General features: G+C 41.0%; 2 protein-coding genes across 16 annotated transcripts in view; one reads left to right on the top strand and one right to left on the bottom strand.

Annotated features, from left to right (window-relative positions):
- SPART (spartin) overlaps positions 1–23,906 on the bottom strand; it is a 59,156-nt gene that overhangs the window by 33,893 nt on the left and 1,357 nt on the right. For 4 of the 15 annotated variants that reach the window (XM_077974256.1, XM_015120918.3, XM_077974258.1 and 1 more), the window contains exon 1: positions 2,319–2,468. The exons of 3 other annotated variants lie outside the window; for them this stretch is intronic. The gene's annotated coding sequence lies outside the window, so the exon portion shown is untranslated. Of the gene's footprint in view, positions 1–1,609; positions 2,262–2,303; positions 2,469–2,663; positions 2,843–3,156; positions 3,224–23,906 lie in introns of those variants that run through there. 8 more of the 15 variants (XM_077974257.1, XM_001083494.5, XM_077974246.1 and 5 more) reach the window with 4 other exon arrangements.
- CCNA1 (cyclin A1) overlaps positions 20,631–23,906 on the top strand; it is a 69,256-nt gene continuing 65,980 nt past the window's right edge. Inside the window, exons 1-2 of the mRNA XM_077974259.1 lie at positions 20,631–20,736; positions 20,868–20,975. The gene's annotated coding sequence lies outside the window, so the exon portion shown is untranslated. The remainder of the gene's footprint in view (positions 20,737–20,867; positions 20,976–23,906) is intronic.

A 23,906-nucleotide genomic window follows, 5' to 3' on the forward strand; every position in this document is an offset into this window, starting at 1 on the left:
TGTAATCCCAGCTACTGCACAGGCTGAGGCCGGAGAATAGCCTGGGCCCAGAAGTTCAAGGCTGCAGTGAGTTATGACCGCACCACTGCACTCCAGCCAGCCTGGGTGACAGAGCAAGACCTTGTCTCTTTAAAAAAAGAAAAGAAAAGAAAAATGAAAATGAAAATCAGATGAAATGTGTTTGATTCCAAATCTAAAAGTCCTACTATGTTTACAAGTCAGCAGAGTGAGGGAAGGGTGAAGAAAACCCAGAGTGTCCCATGGTAGAAAGTCATGTGGTTTAAATCTTCAGTAGGTAGCATTTGAAAGCAGAAGGGAGGCATAATGAAGGCATTTAGCTAGAAGCAATATTCACCTTGGGTATACCTTTATTTCTAAGCTTATTTAACATACAGTATGATGAAAGATTTCCTAAACAATGTGTCAATGGAGAGAACAAGATGGCTACTGAGAAAGAGGAGTGTGTCTGTGTGTAGGGTGGAGTGGGAGGGCTAATCCCACAGGGTTGCTTAATAACCTTCCTTGCTGCATCTCCATCTTAAAGAGAAAAAAAGGTTACACAGAGAGAAGAGCCTGGATATCCAGAGGTTATATAAGTCTAAAGGTCAATTTCAGTCTAATCTCTGGGGAATCTCAACACAGAAAGAAAAAGGTTTAAATTAAAATATCACATTTTTATTTTGGGACCGGGATTTACTATATCCTCAGCAGTCTCAGAAAATACATTTTACAGAAATAAGGATTGTAGGATGGTGACTTTCAAAAAAGCCTATTCCATTCCTAAGCACAATTACGTGTCAATCAAGTGTCCTGAAAAGATAAAAACCATTATCACACGATTTCACATTCTTCAATTTTCAAAGAAGAGAAAGTCTTTGAAACGACAATCTCATGTATTAAACAGTACCTACACCAGTGTAATAGTCTTCAATAACAAACCAAAATCTGTTCCTAATACCAGTAATTCACCTAAATTCTAATTTGTTAACGTTCTAATAAAACACATTTATTTCAACATAACTATATGTATGTGTGTATATGTCTTAAAAAATACCCAAGAGCAAAGGTAAAATTCTGAATTAAAATACCTATTTAGTTCGAGTCCATAAACATTGAAAGTAGTAACACTCTCACTTCACTCTCAACAGTCAACATTACAAACAGTCTCTAATAATACCGCATTTATCTCCCCGGAGCTAGCAGAAGTTGATCGAATGCCTACTTGGTCCTTTACCAAAAAAGCGGAGGGGCCTTGTCTAATACCTGAATGCACCTCCCTCCGTAGCATCCCGCTCATTCTAGCTTGTTAGGGAAAACTACAGACAACGACGGTTCAGAGAGTGCCACAGGTGAAGCCCACCCGAAACCACATTACAGAAAGGCTTCCTCTTTCAAACAGGTCCAATAAAGCCACGAAATGAAGGCTACGATGATAAAGAACTGAGAATCAGAAAATATTTCCATATGGGTGCGGTCTTCTATTACTTTTCCCCCCACTTTCGGAAATGTCAAAGAAAAATTGCTACATTCTTAAAGATGAGGCCATCATTTCAAAGGCAGTAACAACCTGGAACGCAAATTCGTTAAATTAGAATACAGTAAGGCCAACCTCGGGGATCCTCGGTGGACTACTAGTGCACTTCTTTACAACTAGAAAGTGGAAAACTGGGTCAGCCCCACAGTCACGCAATAATGCCGCGTCACGAAACTGCGCATTCCAAGAGAAACTTTTCTCATGCCCAGAATTAAGCCGGAGGGATCCTCCGCGCAGCTCAATCTCTAGGAAGCATGAAGGAACGTATTGTAGAGAGTAAAATCACGCGCAAGCCATCCCAATACAACTGCAGTTGTTCGTGGGCCTTCTTGCAGAGAAAGGCTGCCGAACCTTGACGGGGCCGTGGGCGCTGCGGGAGAGCAAAAGACCACAGAGCTCTGCGAAGCCAAAGTAAACAACGAGGTTGGGGCCCCGAGAATGATCAATAGCAATGCTCCGAAAGGACCCCGCGACGGGAAGCGAGCGGGAAGGATTTCCTCCACTCTAACAGTCCACGGGTTAGAGGCCGAAGGCTCCCTAAATACCACGTTCCGGGGAAGGGACTAGAACAACTTCTCAAACTATTCTCTCTCGAAATCGCTCCCTTCCTCGAAAGTTCCATCTCTGAGACTCGGAGGAAGCCCCGAACCCCTCCGCCCCTGTCCCGTGACCGTCGCCCGCTCAGCCTCCCAGCGGAGTCCGCCGGGCCTGGGGCGCCCACCCCGCCCACCCAGGGGACCGCGCAGGGGTGAACTCCCCCGCGCCCCACCTGCGCCTTCCAGACCTCGGGCGTCCTGGCGTCGCCTCGAGATCTCCCCGCGCGGCCGCCGCGGCACTGGCCAGCCCCCGCTCCCTCACACGGGTCGCCGCTGCGCTCGCCGGGGACCGGTCCCCAGGTTCCCAAGGCCTCGCGCGCGCGCTCGCCGTGGCAACTAAGACGTTCCCAGACGCGCGCTCTCGAACGCTCCGCGTCACGAGACCGCGCCGCCCCACCCGTCGGCCTCGCTCCCGCCACCGGGCCCGCAGCACGCCGCCGCCGCCGCAGCCCAGGTCACGTGAGTGCCCACGGGCGCGTCTTGTCAGCGGATTCGTCGCCGGCCTGCTCAGCCTAGGTTCTGCCCACTCTGACCTTCTAAATGGTACGTGGGAGGACGTCCGTCCCCTTCGAACCCAAGAGTCACCGTAACACTCTAGAAGGGGAGAAAAGGAGCGAGGGCGGCAGGCGACAGAGAACCTCGCGAGTCAGCGGTTTCGCGCAGACCCCCCCGGCACAGTCCCCTGCGGCCACGTCGGCTGCTCCGCGCCTGCGCAATCTCTTTCTCCCCCGCGAAACCGAGGCCTCCGGAGGTACTAGAAGAGAGTGTGGGCAGTGAGCGCTTGTAGCCGCTAGAGGGAGCGCTGAGCACAGTGCGCGAGAGACAACAAAGGCTGACTGTCCCCTCAATGCCTCTGCAGCCTCAGCTTTGTGACTTATGTATCCAGAGCACAGTTAGTTTCCAAAAGCCCGCCTGCACCACGTGTTTTTAGTCTGGGTGTGTGTGTAAAGTCTATATCACTATCATAAAACTGTTAGTTCCTGACTCCAGGATACAAAGAGTAAAATCAAAATGAACATACTTTACCTTTCTTGACAAGTGTTTTTAAGTTAGTAAAATATTGTAGATGACAGACTTGTACTCTTCAAAAGGCCTGCCTTAGGAAAAAAACAGAAAAAAGAAAAAGCAGTATGTACTTGCCCTGAGCATTTAGGACCAGTTTTTTTGTTGTTGTGTTTTTGTTTTGTTTTGAGACAGTCTTACTCTGTTGCCCAGGCTGGAGTGCAGTGGCATGATCTCGCCTCACTGCAACCTCCGCTTCCCAAGTTCAAGTGATTCCCATGCCTCAGCCTCCAGAGAAACTGGAATTACAGCTGTGCACCACCACTCCTGTCTAATTTTTGTATTTTTAGTAGAGACGGGGTTTCGCCATTTTGGCCAGGCTGGTCTGGAACGCTTGACGTCAAGTTAGCCAGGCTGGTCTCGAACTCCTGACCTCAAGTGATCCGCCTGCCTCGGTTTCCCAAAGTGCTGGGATTACAGGCGTGAGCCACCGCGCCTGGCCTTAGGACCAGTTAAGTGACTCTCCTAAGGATTGCAGTGACTTACTCCAGATGAATTAATCAGATTAATTTAATCAAAATTAATTAGTGATGGGGACTATTGGACTGGAAGAGGGTTTTAAATGTAAAACTGGGAGCCATTTGGTACTTCCCTCAAATCTCGAAAAGGTAGCAGTCAGTCGTCCTAAAAAGCAAAACCTATTAGAGAGGAATATATTAATACAGTGGTTTCAAAATGATTTGCTCTTATACCCCCAAAGGAATCCCCAAAGACTGTGACTGTTTTCTTACTTCCACATTTTTGGATTGACCATCACAATTTCTCATCTGACTTAAATAGTTACAAAAGAAGCAACTTCTGTTTTATCGTAAATTATCATTTTAAAATAAAAGTTGTGTAACTTTTAAATGTAGCCAGTGGAATCTAAATACCAATTTAACATCTAACATCATCAATTTTTAAAACTACGTGAACAAGCTTTTAACAGAAGGAAATTGTACATCATTTCTTTTCTTCTTGAACTCGTATTTCCATTCCATATTGTGAAATTGTATCCCAGTATTTCTTTAGTCTTGCAAATATTGGCCAGGCTTGGTGGCCTGTAGTCCCAGCTACTCCAGCTACTCCAGAGGCCGAGGCAGGAGGATTGCTTGAGCCTAGGAGTTTGAGACCAGCCTGGGCAACGTGACGAAGCCCGTTTCTACAAAAAAACACAAAAATTAGCTGAGCATGGTGGTACACATCTGTAGTCCCAGTTACTCCAGAGACTGAGTTGGGAAGATCACCTGAACTGGGGAGGCAGAGGCTGCAGTGACTAAGATTGTGCCGCTGCACCCCAGCCTGGGCAACAGAGCCAGACCCCATCCTCCTTGCCCCTACCAAAACAAGAAAGAAAATCTTTTATTGGTCGTCTACTCTACTTCTTTACATTTAAAAAGTACATACATTTAAATACAATTTTAAAATTTTCCAACAGCCGTAAAGATGAATGTGTTTAAAACATGTAGAATTTCTATACACAAACTTGTTATATATAGAAAACCCTAAAGAATTTACTACAACACTGTTAGAACTGATAAATGAGTTCATCAAGGATTCACGACAACAGGTCATTTTCATATGAAGAAGCAATCAGCATAGTCAAGAAAGGTGGGAAAAAGTATTATGGGATGTGCCAGCACCTGAATAATAGAATGATGTTACTTTTCTGGATTTTGTGGTATCTGTAGTATTCATCAGCTTTTTTAAATTAGTAATTTTTTAATTCACTTTTATTGTTTTCCTTCAGAAGGTGATTCAAACTGTGAAAGCTGCAAGCATCACAAAACTTGGATCTGCTTAGGCCAAAGGGGGGCTTGAGATTAGCAGAAAATAATTGCTTATATTTGGAAACATGTAAAAAGCCATTTTTAACATTTAATATATCTTATTGAAATAAAACAAGGCTTGGATTGTCAAATCAGATTGACAAGATTCAGAGCTTTTACCCATCACAAGAAAATAATGGCAACATCCAAAACCACTAACCCAGCTCCCCAGGGCTTACCCGAATTCCTGAGAACACATTCTGGCTTAGATCTAGCAGGTGAGGCCTCTGAGTAAACTATGCCAGTGAACACTTACACAGATGGAGCTCTTTCAGTCAGGAGCTATCTCCATTTTATACTGAAATAATTATATGTTGGAGACTGACATTTTCCACTGGGCCATTCCATGTATTAATATATCCATCAGTTCCAGGTTTATTTACCATAGGCCATCTAGACAGACCAGGTGTACCCTGCTTTAAAAAGCATTTCATAGACAAGGACTCCCCATTCTCTTTCCACCAGAATATACCTTGCATGTTTACAAGGAGATTTGACTTGGTCATTTCCACTTGGCCATCTCAGGATAGGAATAATTCGCTAAAGACCAGCTGCTATCACTTAACTTCTGGCCTATCGCCCTTCTTTTTTTCTCACCAGATCCTTCTAAAAAAATAATTCTCTAACAATAGTGAATAATTGTGGCTGAGGTCTTTAAATGAAAATTACCATCATACCATTATAGAAGAGAACAATATTTTGAAATCTTGGCACTGTTGGGGCTTTTACCCCTGGGTAATGCACCAGAGGAAGACTTAGGGAGCCGAGGGCTGTGTATTTGTTGCGTAAAGTGGGAGAAGTTTTAATGTGAAAAGAGGAGTAGGAAAAAAGATAGTAGGAAATAGCACATAAGAAATTAAGATCTGGATGTTGATTATCTTATATCCCTGTAAATTTTCTGCATACCTCCAGGGGTATGCATACCCTGGTCAAATATTTTTACATCACATACTTGCCGTGGAGAGTCTGGAACCACTAGTTCTAGAATCCAAGAGCCCGAGTTTGAAGCCACCCTCATCTCACAGTTGTTGCCACTTAAACACTCTGAGCCTGTTTTCTCACCTGTAACATGGGGATGTGATAATAGAATCTGCCTCATAGGGTGGTTACCTAAACTAACTGAAGTAACTCATTTAAAGTTGGCACTCAAGCCAGGTGCAGCAACTCACACCTGTAATCCCAGTACTTTAGGAGGCTGAGGCAGAAGGATCACTTGAGATCAAGAGTTCAAGACCACCCTGGGCAACAAAGCAAGACCTCATCTCTAATTTTGAAAAAATAAAAGAAAAGTTTGCACTCAATAAATATTGGTAGTAATATATGAATTTCTTCTCTTCTTGCTGATATTTTTTAATGATTAGCAAAGAGCAATTTGGTTCTAAGCAAATCTGAATGTTTTTTAAAGTCTAATTATCTTCCTTAAGATTGATGAAGTTGTTTTCTCTTGGCATAGAATTTATCTCACTGTACAAAAAATGGTGATATGAATACTATTATAACCCTGTCACAGTGCCATTAATAAAACAGTAGTATATACATACCATTATTTTGGTAACATAAATGTTCTCAGAAGAAAAATCTACTTGTTAATGGACTTTAGGAATGATATATGCCTATTTGGGTTTTAGGCATGCAGTATCCATTATACTTACAAATCCTGGGTGATTATGCCAGAGACTTTTTTGTAGAAGCCTGTAGTTTAGTTAGATGAATGTGCTAAAAGTTTCATCATAAATTATGCTAGATTCAATTTCATTCAGGTTCTTATTTCTTTTATTCACGTGCTGAAAATATATTATTTTTTCTTTTCATCTATTATATCATATTGTCAGTGGGTATTAGAAAACCCAGAGAGTGTATCATGTAATGATGAATATCATTAAAATGAGAAATGTCCAAATTACTTTAGCCATGAATTGAGTTAGATGTCAGGGTATCCATCTCATGAAGTGAACTTAGGTTATCACTAATGATATAACCTAATTGCTTCAAGCTCATGTTGAAATCAGTGGGATGACTCGGTGTAAACTAAAACTCCTTGTGAGTACATTATGTTGAGGGCTAATGTTTTAATAATGTTCTAAAAGTTCTACATGAGACAAGGTTTCCGACCTGTGATCTCATTACATTTTTCTTTCTTAAACTCTACATTATATGAAAAGCATGCATTTGACAAAAGATCAATAATTGTGATGTTCTTAGTAAAGTGTAACTTTCCTCTTAAAGACCAAATATAGTGGATGACGGGCAATCTATTGATTAAAAATGGAAAACAATTTCTTTAACATTTCTTAGTAACCTAATTTGACTTTGTACTAGCTAAATTGTATTTTTTATATTATGTTATAAATAGGCGAATGGGTTGGCTATCTTATTTTCTATTATATATATATAACAGAGCGGTGGAGTGGGATTTAAAACCAGACACCAAAATTCTTCTAAGAACTGCATTCCTTTAGGAAAATACATTGGTAAGCCACCTAGATTCAAGACGGGTCCCCAAAGACACAGGCAAAATCAGACAAATAAATGAGAGAATACTTACACAGCATTTTGTAATACTGTCACTACATTACAAATGAGCCAAGATTTGCACAAATGGAGTAGGGAATGAGAAGCAGTGAAAACTGAGAAGAGGCCAGGTGTGGTAGCCTCACGCCTGTAATCCCAACACTTTGGGAGGCTGAGGTAGGAGGATCAATTGAGCCCAGAAGTTCAAAACCAGCCTGGGCAACACGGGGAGATCCCGTTTCTAAAACAAACAAACAAAAAAGAAATTGAAAATTAGCCAGGCATGGTGGCACACACCTGTAGCTCTAGCTACTTGGGAGGCTGAAGTGGGAGAATCTCTCAAGCCTGGGAGGTGGAGGCTACAGTGAGCCATGTTCACATCTCTGCACTCCAGCCTAAGTGACAGAACCAGAACCTGTCTCAAAAATAGAAAATAAAAAATTGAGAAGAGAGGAAAAGCCAAGTAACGTGATAGATTGACAAAAGACTCAGAACGAAGTTTCCAAATTTTATATTTGAGGTTGCTTTTGCTGTTGTGCTGTATGAAGCCTACATTTTCTGAATACTTTAGAGCAGTTTGCCAAAAAAAAAAAAAATTGTGTTTTGTCTTGTTTTGTTTTGCTTTGTCTAGAAATGTAGGAAAAAGGCTCACCATTCACCTTGTTTACATGGTACAGAGCAAGACAAACATGTAAAGAATGAGACGAAGAATGGTGCTGAGAGAACCCATGAACTGAACTCCTTAGGGAAAGGAAAGGCTCAGAACCAAAGATGTCCTCGAGACTGGAAGCCCCTGGGGAGACCGTTGGACATTTTGAAGAAGGCATTAGATTTTCTATGAGAGGTGGGAATGGAAGCTCAAAGCAAATGTCAATGCCTTCCAGCCAAATACAACCAAGAATACACCGGAGGTTTTAGTAAACTGGGTTTATTACTCATTGAAGTGAAGAAGAACACACCAAGGGGAGTCAGGAGACATCTCGATAAAAGGGTGTTAGAAAGGCCCTATTATAGCACGTGGGCTTGTGTTAGGTGATTTTGAATTGGTATAAAGAACTGGGCTTTGCTCTGGGTTGGGCGCTGTCAGGAATCAGGAGTAATTCTATGACTGGGGTTTTTAAACCTTATCTAGGAGGGAAGACGAGAGCCACACCAAACCTGTCATTAGGAAAGAAGCAGCAGTCTCTGGTATTAGCCAAGATAGGCAGATGTTTGGTCATTTTTGTGGTTTCAACAACATTCATATACTCTGTTCAGACACGATTTCAGAGTGCTTGTGTTTTTGTCTTGATCCTTCAATAGTCACAGGGTGGTCTTGTCTGACGTGCAGGTTCTGTGAATTGTTTATGTTCAGTTGGGTAACTCCAAGGCCTAGATAGAGGCAACAGGCCAGCTCCTGGCAACACATGGAAAGCTAGGCCTGTTCCAAATGTCAAAGGATGCTTTCTTTCTTTCTCACAGACTTTATGAAGTAGAGTGACCTTAGATGACACTGGGTTAGATCTATTTTATCAGATTGACGGCTGGTTGATTAAATTCTATTCCCCCCTTTAAACGATGTCATTAAAAAGAAAACCTATGTCATGTTTTAATCAGTCAGTTAGTTGATTAACAATATCTATTTAATGTCCTTTGTAGGTAGAGGACTGTAACAAAAGAAGCATAAAGGAAGTTTTCTTCTACATCATAAGATGTTCCACCATGACCATCCCTTCCTTAAAAAAGTAATCTTTCTCTGTCCAGGAAAAGGTGAATAACTTAGCAGACCTTGACTGCTCAGACCCTGCACTGTCCCAAGAAAGGCCTGGTCTTCAGGACTGTCCTCTGCACTTGAGGAATATTCTATTCTGACAAGAATGGTTTTTTTTATGCCTTTTGCCTGTGGGAGCTAGAATCTCAGTTGCTGAGGTCAACCCTACAGGCACTGCATGCCTATAAGGTGGACCCCCAATAAAAATTCTGGACACCAAGGCTCAGGTGAGCATCCCTGATTAATAACACTTTGCACATGTTGTCCTGCATCATTGCTAAAAGAATTAAGCATGCCTGTGCAACTCCACTGGGAGAGGATACATTGGAGTTTGTGCCTGTTTTCTCCTGGACTTCGCCCCCATGCACCTTTTCCCATTGCTAATTTTAATGTATATTCTTTTGCTGTAATAAACCAGAACTGTGGGTATAATTGCTTTCCTAAGTCCTGTGAGTCCTCCTAGTGAACTGTCAATTCTGAGCATGGTCTTGGAGACCCATGATTAATTCTCCAACTGTATGTCTTCTTTATAGCCAGTTCTACTCTATGTGGATTTACTTCTTTAATCTTTTTTCACAAGAAAACAAATTTCAGTTTTGGCATACTTTTAACAATAGCTGAAGAGGAAACTAGACCTAGAAACAGAAAATGTAAGTAAAGAAGACAAAGTGAAAGTAGAAATGTTTACAACAAGAATCTTGATAGAGATAAAGTAAGTCTGCTTTTTAGGATTGTATTCATTCATTCAGTCGTTCAAACGATATTTAGTAAGCACCTGCTTTGCATCAGGTAATTGCTTGATGATGGAGTCACAGTGATCTTTAGAACAGATGTGGGTATGTGGGTTCACAACACATACTTTGTGTTTTTGTTGTTGGTTTTGGTTTTTGAGTCAGCACCTTGCTTTGTTGCCAGGCTGGAGTGCAGTGGGACTATCATAGGTCACTACGGCCTTAAACTCCTGGGCTTAAGTGATCCTCGTGCCTCAGCCTCCTGAGTAACTGGGATTACAGGCATGTACCACCATGCCTAGCTCTACAACATGTATTTTGTATTAAGTTATCATGGCAGAACTAACTCCGTACACTTCTGAGTGCCAGAAAGGAAATGTAGGAAACACCCAAGAGGTCATGTCTGTTTTCAATATCAACTTAACGTTATCTTGCTCTGAAATCTCAGTGAGGCCTGGAAAGGAGAGCTATTTTCAGCCGAAAAAAAAATAAAGGTTTGGAATATCAGAACAGCACAGAAAATGACATGCCAACCTATCTCCTACTATGTATGTTACTTGCAACAAAGCAGATTTTTAAACATCTCATAAAACTGTGAAAGTGTAAAATCATGAGAAGTTTCTAGTAAGTGTAAACTAAAAATAAAATTCTAAGGTTCCCCCCAACCATCCGAATGGACTTCCTCCTCAGCCAGGGCTCTTTTAAAATTTAACCTGAGAGACTGTTTCAGGCCATGATGGGAAGTGGGGGTCGAACATGACTCATTTTATTAGGTGGGTGCAAAGGTAATTACAGTTTTTCTCATTAAAGTAATGGCAAAAAAACACACACAAAAAAACCAAAAAAAACCTGCAATTACCTTTGCACTAACCTGATAGCTCCTTGGCATTAACATCAACACAGACTTAAAGTCTGATAATGTGAGGGTTCAGTCAGGCTGGTGGGAAAAATTTTAGTTATAGAAAATATACACAAATCCTTTGGGAAGGCCTGAGGGCTTTTACATATAGCACTTGGCTGAAGGCAGCCATGTCCCCTTAGTTAAATGAATTAGACTAGAAACAAAGAAATGTGGAGAGTTTACCTAACTAGCTTGTTTACTCATGTGGTCCTAAGACTAACTTTTGATCTACTGTGGATGCTTAATTGCCTTGTACTAGGGAAGTCTGCAATATCAATTACCCCTTAGTGGTGTTGACTCAAGCCTTTGTCAATTAATCTTTACTGAATAAATACGAGTCTAGCTGGCTGGTTGAGGCCATGCTTTACAGCACTCTGCTTGGAGTCTATAAGCGGCCTGGACGCTCAGCCGGACTGGCAAAGCAGAATATCTGTATGTCAGTGTACTTTATTCATCTGTCATTGGGTCAGGGTCTGTGGGACAGACCCCTGCATGATAAGAAACATTTTACAACCTATTCTGTCTGAAGTCTACTACCTGAAGGCTTCCTTTTCAAATAAGAACTTGGATTTCCACAATCCTTTGTCTTAATCCAGACAGCCCTTTCTGTTGATCCTACGTCTTTAGACAAACTCAACCGTCAACCAGAAAATGTTTAAATTTACCAATAGCCTGGAGGCCCTCGCACTTCAAGTTGTCCCCGCCTTTCTGGACTGAACCAATGTATTTCTTAAATGTATTTAATTGATGTCTCATGCCTCCCTAAAATGTATAAAACCAAGCTGCACCTTGACCACCTTGGGCACGTGTTCTCAGCACCTCCTGAGGGCTGTGTCACGGGCCATGGTCACTCACATTTGGCCCAGAATACATCTCTTCAAATATCTTACAGAGTTTGACTCTTTTTTGTCAACATAAGTAAGGCAGGATACATGGAAGTTAGTGTGCATTATTTACTAAATTGAAATTTGCAAAATATTTCATATGTTATTCTGTGTATTAAATGTGCTTTGTTTTATTTCAAGCAATGTAAAGATAAGCGCTTTTAAAGACAGTTTTAATCATTATCCCTCAAACCTATTTTCCCCACCAATTTGTGAATGTCTTAATGTAGATATTCTTCCTCCACTTGAGAAAGGCAACTTTCCCTTTCCTCATGAAGGCTGCACTTCCTAGGTTCTCAGGGTTGTAGTTGCCGTTGGGATCCAGGTAACCATCAGCTAAGAACCCTCTTTGGAGTGGGGCAGAGCATGGATGCTTCCGCTCTTACAACCATGGATACCTAATCAGTTATTTTCAAGGGTGGGTGGTTGACTTTATCTGGGACCTGCTTCCTGAGGAGGCACAAGTCATCTTTGCTGGTACAGAGGCGAGGTGATGGAAACAGTCATTTTCTTAGAAGAATGTGAAGGTATGGTCACCTTGGAAAAAGCCCCTGAGGCCCCTGGTAAGGATCCTGCTGAAATATTGGATTCAGGGGAGAAGAGGAATGTCCTACCGCTGTGCAACCTGCAGCAAGTCACACCCACAGAACTTCTGTTTAAACACTGCTTGTCTTTTTATAAAAGGAACCTATAAGTGGAATGTGAAAGAACACCTTGGCAAAACAGCAATTATTAAAATAATAACTGGTTACGTTCAGGTATTCTCGGTTTTTAAATTCTGTGTAATTGTGGATTACAAGAATAAAGAGACTATCTCTAGTGCTGGTTCACTGTATCATCAGTCAGACACTAGCCCTTCATGAATAGATTACTTATGGGGGCAGCCAAGAAGAAAAACGTGTGATGAATTGCCGGCAAAATCCACCGAGCACCAGGAATTCATTGTGGAACATCCTTGATTGTCTTGGGAGGATTCCCATTCCAGGACAGCTAACACTTTTCTGGCAATATGCAGGTTTTGGAGGGAAAGATCAAGGCCCAGAAATTCCAGCTCCAGGACTCTCAGTTCTTGGAGCTGGTCCATCCGAGCCTGATTGCCCAAATGAAGTGATATTATAGCTGATTACCAGGAACACAGTGCGCAACAGATTTAAATGCATCAGTTCATAAAGGGTTCATAAGCAAAGTCACTATTCATAGAAAAAAAAAGAAAAACCTGCTATTTTATGAGATTTGGCAAAAATACACCAACAGTTATATTTTACAGTTAAAATTTTCAAACGATTCTTCCCAGAAACACTTTTTTTGGTTGTTATTCAATCATATTCATTTTATGAATGGTCTTTATTTCTTAGTCTTTTTTGCATGTTTGGATTTCTAATTGCTGCTGTTTCTTTAAAAAATAAAGGTCTTTTTTGTAAAGCAATACTAACTTGAAAAACCATCATCTCCCTGACACAGCTGCAAAGACCTGTTGCTGTCATGACTAATATATGAAGACGAGAAATGAAAGTTGAATTTACCAATTTTTTTCTCATAGTCCCAGTTTGGCTCGAACAATTGGTACTGTATTACTATTACCGACAAAAAGCAGCTGTTGGCCATTTTAAAAACTCTCATTCAGGACACAAGTAGGTCTTAAGAATCCTTGTTTCTTTTAAAAGAGTGAGTTCTGCAATCCAAAATATTTCCTTAGTTTAATTTACGTATAGAGAAGCCCCTGTAGTGTCAGATCACAGCATAGCTGAGCATCACTGAACTCTATTTAGTCACGAGGTTTGATTATAACAGCAGGGTGCTTCTTATGCAGTCCTGGAGACGTGGAAATTAAAATGCTAAGAAAATCCTATTTTAACAAGCCCACACAAACTCATTTATATTAAGCCTACTTGCCAAGTCTGTAAGTTACTCCATCAGAATAAGTTAAAGCATTTTTGGAATTTGATTAACTGTTCTAGATAAAAATAGTTCCCATTAACTTTTCTGCAAAATTAAATTGGGAATAAGACTAATAAGTATAATTTTGGGGGGCTAAGTGGAAGGTCTTCTGCTGACTGTTTTTTATTCATCAATCTCACCATCTCCCACCCCCAAAGAACGAATAAGGTGGCTATGCTTAGATGAAGAAGTAGAACCTCAGAAAGTTTATGTAATATGTTCCAAACCACAGCAAGTATCAGACAAAGCCAAGGTTCTCAAAGGTTGTTTTCAGAACTGTTATTTTATTGAAATTAACATTCTGTTGAATACTGTATGCTCAGCATGGTGAGTTTCCCTATATTGTCTTTAAACTCTTCCCCCCACAAAATTATATGGAGTGGGGTTTACTGACATTACATAACGCGGTCAAGGTCTTGTGACTAGTAAGTGGTAAAACTGTAATTTAAATTGGAGCCTTTGACTTTAAAACCTTAGTATGTTTTTCTTATACCACAGTGTCTTAGTGGTTATCCAGTTCCCAAGAGGTAATACACTTTGGAAGAATCTGAAACATGTTAGAAAAAAGAGTAATTTGCCAACGCTAGAGATGACCTCTTCAGGTTAGCTCTAAATATAGACATACACTTAATGCCATGGACCATCACATGCAACTGTTGGAGTCCTAACAGTCTTACCTATTACCTACATGAACTTAGGCAAGTCAGTTACCCTCAAAGCTTATTTCCAACTTGGCTTGTTGAGAAAGCAGTAACAACTTCATAGGATTTTATTTGGGATTAAATAACATAATGTATGCAAAGCTCTGTACTCCACAAGAGACAGCAGATGGCAGTAGTCAAGAGCACAGATCCTGAAGCCAGCTGTTCAAATTCAGAGTCCAAATTCTGGATCTGCCACTGGCCAGCTCGGTGACCTTGGGCAAGTTTGTTTGCTGTATTCATCTGTGCCATCTGTGTCCTCACTGCTAAAACAGGGTAATGATAGTAATTGCTTCATGAGCCAGTATGTATAGGGTATTTAGAATAGTGCCTGGAACACTAAACAGTATGTAAGAGGGAGTTTTTTTTTTTTAAAAAAAAAAACCTATTTGAACGTAGTAGATGCTGAATTTTATTCTGCAATCACTCAGGTGGATTAAAAATAAATTTTTCAACTTAAATTTTTGATCTTTGGAGGAAATTCCTGCATTGCCATTAGGGAAACGTCAAACGAAATCAGCAGTTCTAGAATGATGAATGTTAGAGTTACCCTAGTAAGTTCACTGGATTTGGGGGTAGGAGGATGAGGCAGAGAGGAAGGTGTTAAGAGTGTCTTTCAGATTTGGGGATTAGATAACTAGGTGTGACACTAGGAACTATTTCATACTGAGATGGGGAAGAGAAGAATTATGCATATGGGAATAATAAGAAGTGAAAGAACTAGCTTTTGTAGCATCTCCCAAGTACTGGGCATTGTGCTAGGCACTTTGTATACAGAGTAACTCATTTCACTGTCATAACTACCCTTCGGGTTTTACTCTCTCTGTTTTTAGAGATCTGTGAAAATTTTTAAAGGCGTGTGTTTTGCCATATATGCAAGTGAATCAACTTGCCAGATAAGAGTTTGCTGCATAAATATGGTAAGAATTATTCTTCTCCTGCCCCCTTCCCCCACCAAGCTCTGAATTTTCACATCAATATTTATATTGCTATGTTAGTACTCTAACACTACTTTCACCAGAAAGTGACCCTTTTCTATTCTTGATAGTTAGTCCTTTAATACCTCCATAGACAAAGAACCTTTTGAGATGCCATGCAGGCTCTAACGTTCCGTAATAACTTGGAAATCTGTGATGGTTAGACAACTCTGTCCAGGAATGTCTTGGGAGCTGTGATATTTCTCTCATACTCACATTAGACACAGACATACTATCATGGAGCTAAAATTCATGGTGTAACGATATTGCACATTGACCTCATAATGCTGTCTGTATCAATTTCAACATTAATATAATGTAACTGTTTCCAGGTGGAAGCAAACCAACTTGTATACCTGTTTTTATTCCAGTCTTCTGAAAAATGCATGCCATCTGTATTACCTCCAACTTTTGGGAACAAAATACATTAAGCAGAACCTCAGATAGTCAATAGAATCTGTGTCTTTTTCAGGATGTTTCTGAACTCTCTAAAATAAAACAAGTTTTGAATTATAGAATCCATACATTTTTCAAACACAAGCACCACCAGAGGAAATTGCTATTAATTTTCTTTTTTTTTTTTTTTTTTTTTGAGACGGAGTCTCGCTCTGTCACCCAGGCTGGAGTGCAGTGGCGCAATCTCGGCTCACTGCAAGCTCCGCCTCCTGGGTTCACGCCATTCTCCGGCCTCAGCCTCCCGAGTAGCTGGGACTACAGGCGCCCGCCACTGCGCCCGGCTAATTTTTTTCTATTTTTAGTAGAGACGGGGTTTCACCATGGTCTCGATCTCCTGACCTTGTGATCTGCCTGCCTCGGCCTTCCAAAGTGCTGGGATTACAGGCGTGAGCCACCGCGCCCGGCCTGAAATTGCTATTAATTTTCAAAACTCACTGTTATGCAGATATTTGGTGGAATCACATGAATGTTCAACTATCAGCACTTTCAAGTGGTTTCACCTAATAGATCAAGTAGTTTGTAAATCTCAGGCAACATTAACATAATTTTTTTCAATCCCTTTGCATCATTCTTTTTATTTTTATTTTTATTTATTTTTAATTTTTTAATTTTTTTTTTTTTTTTTTTGAGAAGGAGTTTCCCTCTTGTTGCTCAGACTGGAGTGCAATGGCATGATCTTGGCTCACTGCAACCTCTACCTCCTGGGTTCAAGAAATTGTCCCGCCTCAGCCACCTGAGTAGCTGGGATTACAGGTGCCCACCATCACGCCCAGCTAATTTTATATTTTTAGTAGAGACGGGGTTTTGCCATGTTAGCCAGGCTGGTCTCCAACTCCTGACCTCAGGTGATCAATCTGTATCAGACCCCCACAGTGCTTACACCACGCCTGGCCCCTTTGCATCATTCTAAAACCATCTTTTCATTCTGATGGATAATTGCAACTGAAAACTTTCTAAAGTTTACTAAGTATTTATTGCTACTATTTACATTTTTAATTATACTACTATAATTTTCTTTCTTACTATAGTAAGAAAGCTATTACTGATGACTATTGTAATCTCTATTGATATTTACAATTGATATTTTTGCTCTTTGGTTTTAAGATAAATTCTTGACTGCATGAATATCAATAATAAAAAGATTTTTCTGCCTGTGTAATGTTTCAAGGTTTTCAGCATGCTGTGCAAAAATTACCTTGAGCAATGCCTAGGACGCTCCATTGTAGGCAGGCATTATTATCACTCCAGTCCTTATACTAGACACTAGGCAAGCAATACCCATGTCACCTGGGTGTGGTGGCTCACGCCTATAATCCCAGCACTTTGGAAGTCTGAGGTGGGCGGATCACCTGAGGTCAGGAGTTCAAGACCAGCCTGGGCAACATGGCAAAATCTCATCTCTACAAAAAGTACAAAAATTAGCCGGGCATGGTGGCACATGCCTGTAATCCCAGCTATTCAGGAGGCTGAGGCAGGAGAATCGCTTGACCCCAGGAGGTGGAGGCTGCACTGAGCTGCCATTGCACCACTGCACTCCAGCCTGGGCGACAGAGCAAGACTTCCATCTCAAACAAAACAAAACAAAACAAAAACAACAACAATTAAAAAACCATCTTACGGAAGAAGAAACAGAGGCTCAGGAGGTGACCAGCTGTGAAGGGGTGTGGCTGTACCCAGATCTAAATAGTCACAGCTGATTACATGTATTCACTACATCTTTGTTAAGCAACCTGTCCAGGAGTGACTCAGTTATTGAAAAAAGTGCATTTCAGTATCATGCTCTGAATAAGACATTGCTCTTAGGATGCAGAATCCCTAGTTTCTTTCTCCCCTGTGTGCTCTACATAAATCCAGACCTTCTCAGGTGGCTTCCGTACCACAGTGAAGAGGAAGCTTATGGCCTCGGCCAGGTGTGGGCCCTGCTCCTCCACCAGGCTAACCTTCAGGGCTGGCTTGGTGCCTAAGATAGCCCACAGCTTGCTGCCCCTCAGCTGCTAGCCCAAAACCAACAGCAAGAAAGCAGACTGTAATGTGGAGGAGACTTTTTTTTTTAAATGAAATTTTGTTCCTAGGAGACTCTAAAAATTAATACTTTATTCTACTGTTCTTTTCGGTTATGTAAGATTATTTTCCAAAATGCTGGCAGCAGTTGTCTTCTGTATTAACTAATTTTCTGTTGGTGATTATCAACATGGTGGAAAGGCAGGATTGGCTAAATCGGGGCTTTCCACTCTTTAACATGCATACACATCCTCTGAATATTTTTAAAAAATACAGATTCTGATTCAATAGGTCTAGGATGGCACCTGAGAGGCTGCATTTCTGGAAATCTCCAAGGGACTGGTCCACAGACCACACTTTGAGTGGCATGGAACGAAAGTGTTTCAAACAGTCCTCGTATCTGCCTGATGATCTGTGAGAATAGGATCAATCTAAAGATTAGTAGTGATTCTTTTTTCTGAAAACAATAACAACCAAAATGATTTCTAGTTGATTTTATTTTTCCCTATTTACTTTTTCTATGAGAGTGTGAGAATTAAATGGAATTCTCTTTCCTAGTGTTTGGGAATAAATCAGGTGTTGAGTTAAATAAGCATCTCTCTCTCACTGTCTCTCTCTCTCTCTCCCCCCCCCGTCCCCTTTTTCTCTGTGTGTCTCTCTCTCTCTCTGAACTCTAGAGAAATGCTGAGCTGCTGCCTTTTGGTCCTCCCCCTTCTCTGAATTTTCCCATCTACCCTTCTCTGCCTTTGCTTGATCCCCATAAAGATTTGGGGTTTTTAGTGACTGGAGACAGATTTTGGCAAGAATGTCCCAGTTATTTTAGTTTGTGCAGTTGGTCACATTCTTTTGAAATTAGCCTGAAATTAGATTACTGCTCAAGATCGCCGTGAAATAATATCAGCGCTCGGTATTTAATTCTGAATTATCTGGCAATGCTGAATCAGCTCTGCCAAAATGGACATGGCCAAGGTCTCAGCAGTGATAGTGTTGCAGCCTGTTGGGTTTTTGTTGTTGTTGTTGTTGTTGTTGTTTTACTTTTTATTTTGAAACAAATACTATAAGAAGATGCACAAATAATAGTTTTGAGTGTACATCATCCAGCTTTCCTCAAAGATAACACCTTATATAACCATAGTACATTATGAAAATCAGGAAACTAGCATTGGTACGTATTATTAACTAAACTACAGACCTTATTTTGATTTTACCAGTTTTTACACGCACTCTTTTTTTGGGGTGGGGGAGGGTATACAGTAGTATAAAGTTTTACATATCTGTATCTAGATTTATGTAACCACCATCACAATCTTCCTGATTGCTAAAAGTTGGTGTTCTCCAGGATTCTCTCCTGAACACTATTCCGTTTTCATTCTCCACATTGTCCCTGGGCCCTCTTATCGGTAATGGTGACTGTAACTATCTTTTCTATTTGGATAATTCTCAAATGTATAACCTTAACCTCTGTTGAGCTCTATACCTCACCATTTCCTGGCCTACTTCCCGACACCCACTGACTATTTTATCTGTCCCATGAGCTCCAACATAGCCAAAATTGAACCTGTATTCCTTCATTTTTAAACTAAATAATCTCTATTTGAGGGATTAACACTTTGTGGTCCAAGTCAGAATTCCCAGGGATCACCTTAGAAGCATCCAGTCTCCCTAATCCATCTCCACATGATAAAAACAGCCAACACTCCTAGAGCAGGTACGTGTGCCGGATACTGTCCCATACCCGCTCGAGGGATCAGCTCACTTTGTTCTGATGGCAGTCCCACACTTTGTCAGAAAGGAATCCAAGTTTCATGAAGCCTGAAACTCGTATAGTTTCCTGTCCCATTAAAGAAAAAGAATAGGAGGTTACAAATATTAGAATTAGTATTTATCAAGGGAAATATTTGGGCTAGTGCAAGTGAGGGGCCCTGAAAATTGACCTTCACTAGATTCATAATCTATCTGCCTTTGAGATAAATGCTATTCTTCTTGCCATTTTACAGTGAGACAATCAAGGAACACAAAGTTTGCAAAAGTTAACTTGACCAAGGTCCTCCTGTCACAGGGGCCTCATTACCTCTTGCTGTGTTTTAACAGAGGCCTCCTATGTGACCTCTCTGCTGTTTATCAGCCCCCTTCGTCCATTCTCCACACTGACCCCAGAGGGATCTGCACACAGGGCCATGTCTCTCTCCTGATCCAAAGCTGTCACTGGTTCCTGGTCTCTTTTAGTATAAGAGCTAAACTGTTTTTGCATGACTCCCTGGCTGTCCCCTCTGACACTGGAGGTTGCATGATGCTGAACTGCTAGGGGCTCCGGCCAGTGCCCCACACTTCCACTTCCTACTCCTTTCTATGTGCCCTTCTGCTGCCAGGACTGCTGTCCTCCCATCTCCTCTACACACTGCACTCTTTATCATTTTATCCAAAGTAGAAATTGCATTATTGGTTATTTTTAGCTTATAGGAGCAACAGATGGTTAAAGTAAAAAAAAAAAAAAAAAAAATCATGTAATGCAAAGAAAAAAAAAGCACAAAGAATTGAGTAAAAACTACCAGATCTGTGGCCCCATTTTTTGGGATGAACCACCATTAAGTGTATAGTATATATATTTTTCATTTTTCCTGCTCTGTGTGTGTGTGTGTGTGTGTGTGTGTGTGTGTGTGTTCTAGTGTATAAAATTGGGATATGTTACTATGTTACTGTTATTCTTTTTCATGTTTATTAATCTTCCAGACTTTTCTCCAAAATGTTTTCCTTTTTGTTTTGTTTTTGCAAATCTCTTAGATTACTAGGAAAGCCAAGTCTCTCCTCCTGGATTTCTTCTCCTGTAAACTGCCTATTGAGACCTACCCACTTCTCTATGGAGCATAGATGAAGGATATTGGTCATGTATGTTGAAATATTTGTCCAACTTTATCCCTAGTTTTTTGACTATGTAAGGATGAGGAATTTTAATGTGTATATACTTGTAGATGCCTTTAGAACAATGACCATATCTTTTTTTATCTCCATTGCTCCAGCATCTAGTACAACGTCTGCAATGGAACAGGCAAGCTGTGAATATTTGTGATATGCTTGGGTGGACTAAAGACCCATCGCCTCTCTCTAGAGTGCCCAGCGTGTTGGAGGTAAGAGCTCATCTTCTGGTCTCTTTACCCCTTCTCATACAGAGCCAGCCACCAAATCCTGCAAATGCAACCTTCAAAATGTCTTTACACATCCCACAACCACCACCACTCTCAGATTTATCATTTCTCACCTGGATTCCTGCAGTAGCTTCCTCTCTCTGGTCTCTCTAAGCTAACGCTTTCTCTATCTGTGACCGGGGTTTTCTAAAACACAATCTGTTCATTTCACTCTCCTGCTTAAAAACCTTGAATGACTCCATAGTGCCTGGAGGAGAAACCTAAATACTTTAGAAAGAAGTTCAAGTCTCTCCATAAAATCTGGTCCGACTTCCCTACTAAGCCCCGCCTCTTTTTCTTCTCTCTCTTTACATCTTCTATTCTCCAGCTGTGCCACACTTTCAGCTGTTCTGGAACAGACCTTATATTTCACAACTCTTTGCTTATTAGATCCATCTCAAATGTCAGACATTCCATGGAATCTTGTCCTGTCTGTCTATCAAAATTATCACCCTACTATTACCACCATTAGCACCACCATCCTTACCTGGTATACCTCCCTCTATCCTCTACACTTCCTCATTAATTCAAAGGTAAGTTTATATTTCTCTCCCTATTTCAACTTCCTGCCTCCATAGAAATGATTTTCTGGTTCAGCAGTTTCAATGAATCAATCAAATATTTGCACACCTGTTATGTGCAAAGTACTGACTCCATTTCTGATACTCAACTCACTTTTCAGTTGAAATTTTGAGTGCAGCTGAGTTCTGAAAAATTATTAGTTTATAAGAGTCTGAAAATACATGCATTTATAAAAATCTTGGGGGACCTCCTCTTTCAGCTTTGGAACCCCCGTCCGTCTGTCTCTGAATGGGGGAGCCTCTTCTTTCTGTCTTCTCCCTTCCTTCTTGCCTATTAAACTCTCCACTCCTTAAAACCATCCCACATGTGTCTGTGTCATTTTATCTAAACCGGCATGAGGACGAAGAACTGTGGTGTTCCTCCACTCATCAGGGCCCAATCATTTTGGTGCATGCGCCGAGAAGGGAAATTCAGTAATCAGACTGAAGCAATCAAACTCCAACTGGTGCTATAAACTGAACCACACATGGACCTGCCATTCTTCGGAGGACTCTTAGATCTACCCCAGGAGGAGGGCTAGCTGCTGTTACCCATTCAACACCCCTTTTCAGCAGGAAGTAGCCAGAAAGAGTCGCTCCCCAAAACCCACTAACAGCAGGTAGTGTGGCATCTCCACAGGGGGGAGTGTTGTAGGAAAAGGGGTTCTTGGGAGGTTTTCGGTTTTTAAAGCATCTCCAGAAAAGTTTCCTGTAAAGCTCCGGCTCTCAGAGCCAGGTCAGCAACCTTTGATATGCAAATGCAGGCCGTTAGAAACTGGGTCCACCCCAACGTGGAGGCCTTCTTGCCCTTTCCCCACATGTTCCTGGCAACATGGCCACCCCCACATATCCCCACATGTATAGAAAATCATGGCACCCTGTATTTGCATATTAAAAGGGTAGGGTGGGAGGGCCAGCTTTTTCATGGGCTTCATGAATGACATGCCTAGTCAAACCAATCCCCTGAGCCCTATGCAAATCAAACACCGCCTCCTCCAGCATCTGCATGTATACCTGGCTGGTATCCGAGGCAAGGTGGGAACCTCCTGTTTTGGCTTTGGAGACCCCTTCCCTCTGTCTCTGTACAGGAGAGCTTCTTCCTTCTGTCTTACCCTTTCCTTCTTGCCTATTAAACTCTCCACTCCTTAAAACCATTAAAAAAAAAAAAAGTTGAGATGAAAAAAGCCTTGTAAACTTCTCTTGGAACAGAAGATATGAAGCAAGCAGGGAGGTAGATGGCAGTGTATTCCCAGCCTTGTTAGCTAAGCAAGTGAGCGGGAAGGAGGGCTTCTGTTCACCAGTGATACATTCTCACTCACTGTGTGATGATTCAGTCATCTGGCACAGCATCCTCTAGTTCAATTAAAATATGTCTGAGTTTTGGTCTAAATATAGTAATAGACACAAATATTAAAACCATTTTTTCCTAAGCTTTTCAAAAATTATATATTCTGAGGATATGATGGATAGTCATTTGCCTCTGCAAATTTAAGGCACACAATTTCTATTCTCATTGCAACATGCTTTAGGGCTGAATATAAACAAGAAAAGGATTCAATATGCATACATTAATATTAGTAAACCTTTGCCCCTAGTAAAATGATCATGACTATAAAACTTTAAGGCTCATCATTTTTCTTTCAAGGAAACAGTCAAGCATATTTTAAACATGTCAACAAAAAGTAAATTCTTTCATTTGCTCATTCCTTTCTCCCTTCCAGCATGTGAAGCACTATATGAGCTGCTGAGGATATAGGAATAAACAACAACACAGGTGTGTCCTCTGCCCAAACCAGGCATAAATGAGCTTCCAAATGAACACAAACAAACCTGGAAGGCTTTTGAGGAAGAAGGACCATTACAAAAAGTACAGAGCGAATGTGTTGAGATCATGTTTATCAATCATTGAAGTAACTATTCTCCACAATTTCAATGATTCTCCAGCCAATATACTATTACCCCTCCTTATTAAAATAAAAATGAAAAACCCTACCAATAGAAAGCTGCCTTTCCTAGTAGATTGCATGCAAGTCATACTGTTAACTAGAACTTAAGATACCTTGTTGATTTAATCAGTAGGTTACTATGGGTAAATTCAGTATTAAGAGAAGTGAGGCTATCAATATTACAGATATGTCTTGCATTTTTTCAGTCAGTTATTACTTGAGCTAACATTAAAAATCTTAATATATTGCACTCTATGTTTTTTCAGCACAAATATAACAATTTGAAAAATAAGGTAACTGGGCACAGTGGCTCACGCCTGTAATCCCAGCACTTTGGGAGGCTGAGGTGGGCGGTTCACAATCTGGAG

Source organism: Macaca mulatta, chromosome 17 (genome assembly GCF_049350105.2).
Source record: "Macaca mulatta isolate MMU2019108-1 chromosome 17, T2T-MMU8v2.0, whole genome shotgun sequence".
Taxonomy (NCBI): Eukaryota; Metazoa; Chordata; class Mammalia; order Primates; family Cercopithecidae; genus Macaca; species Macaca mulatta.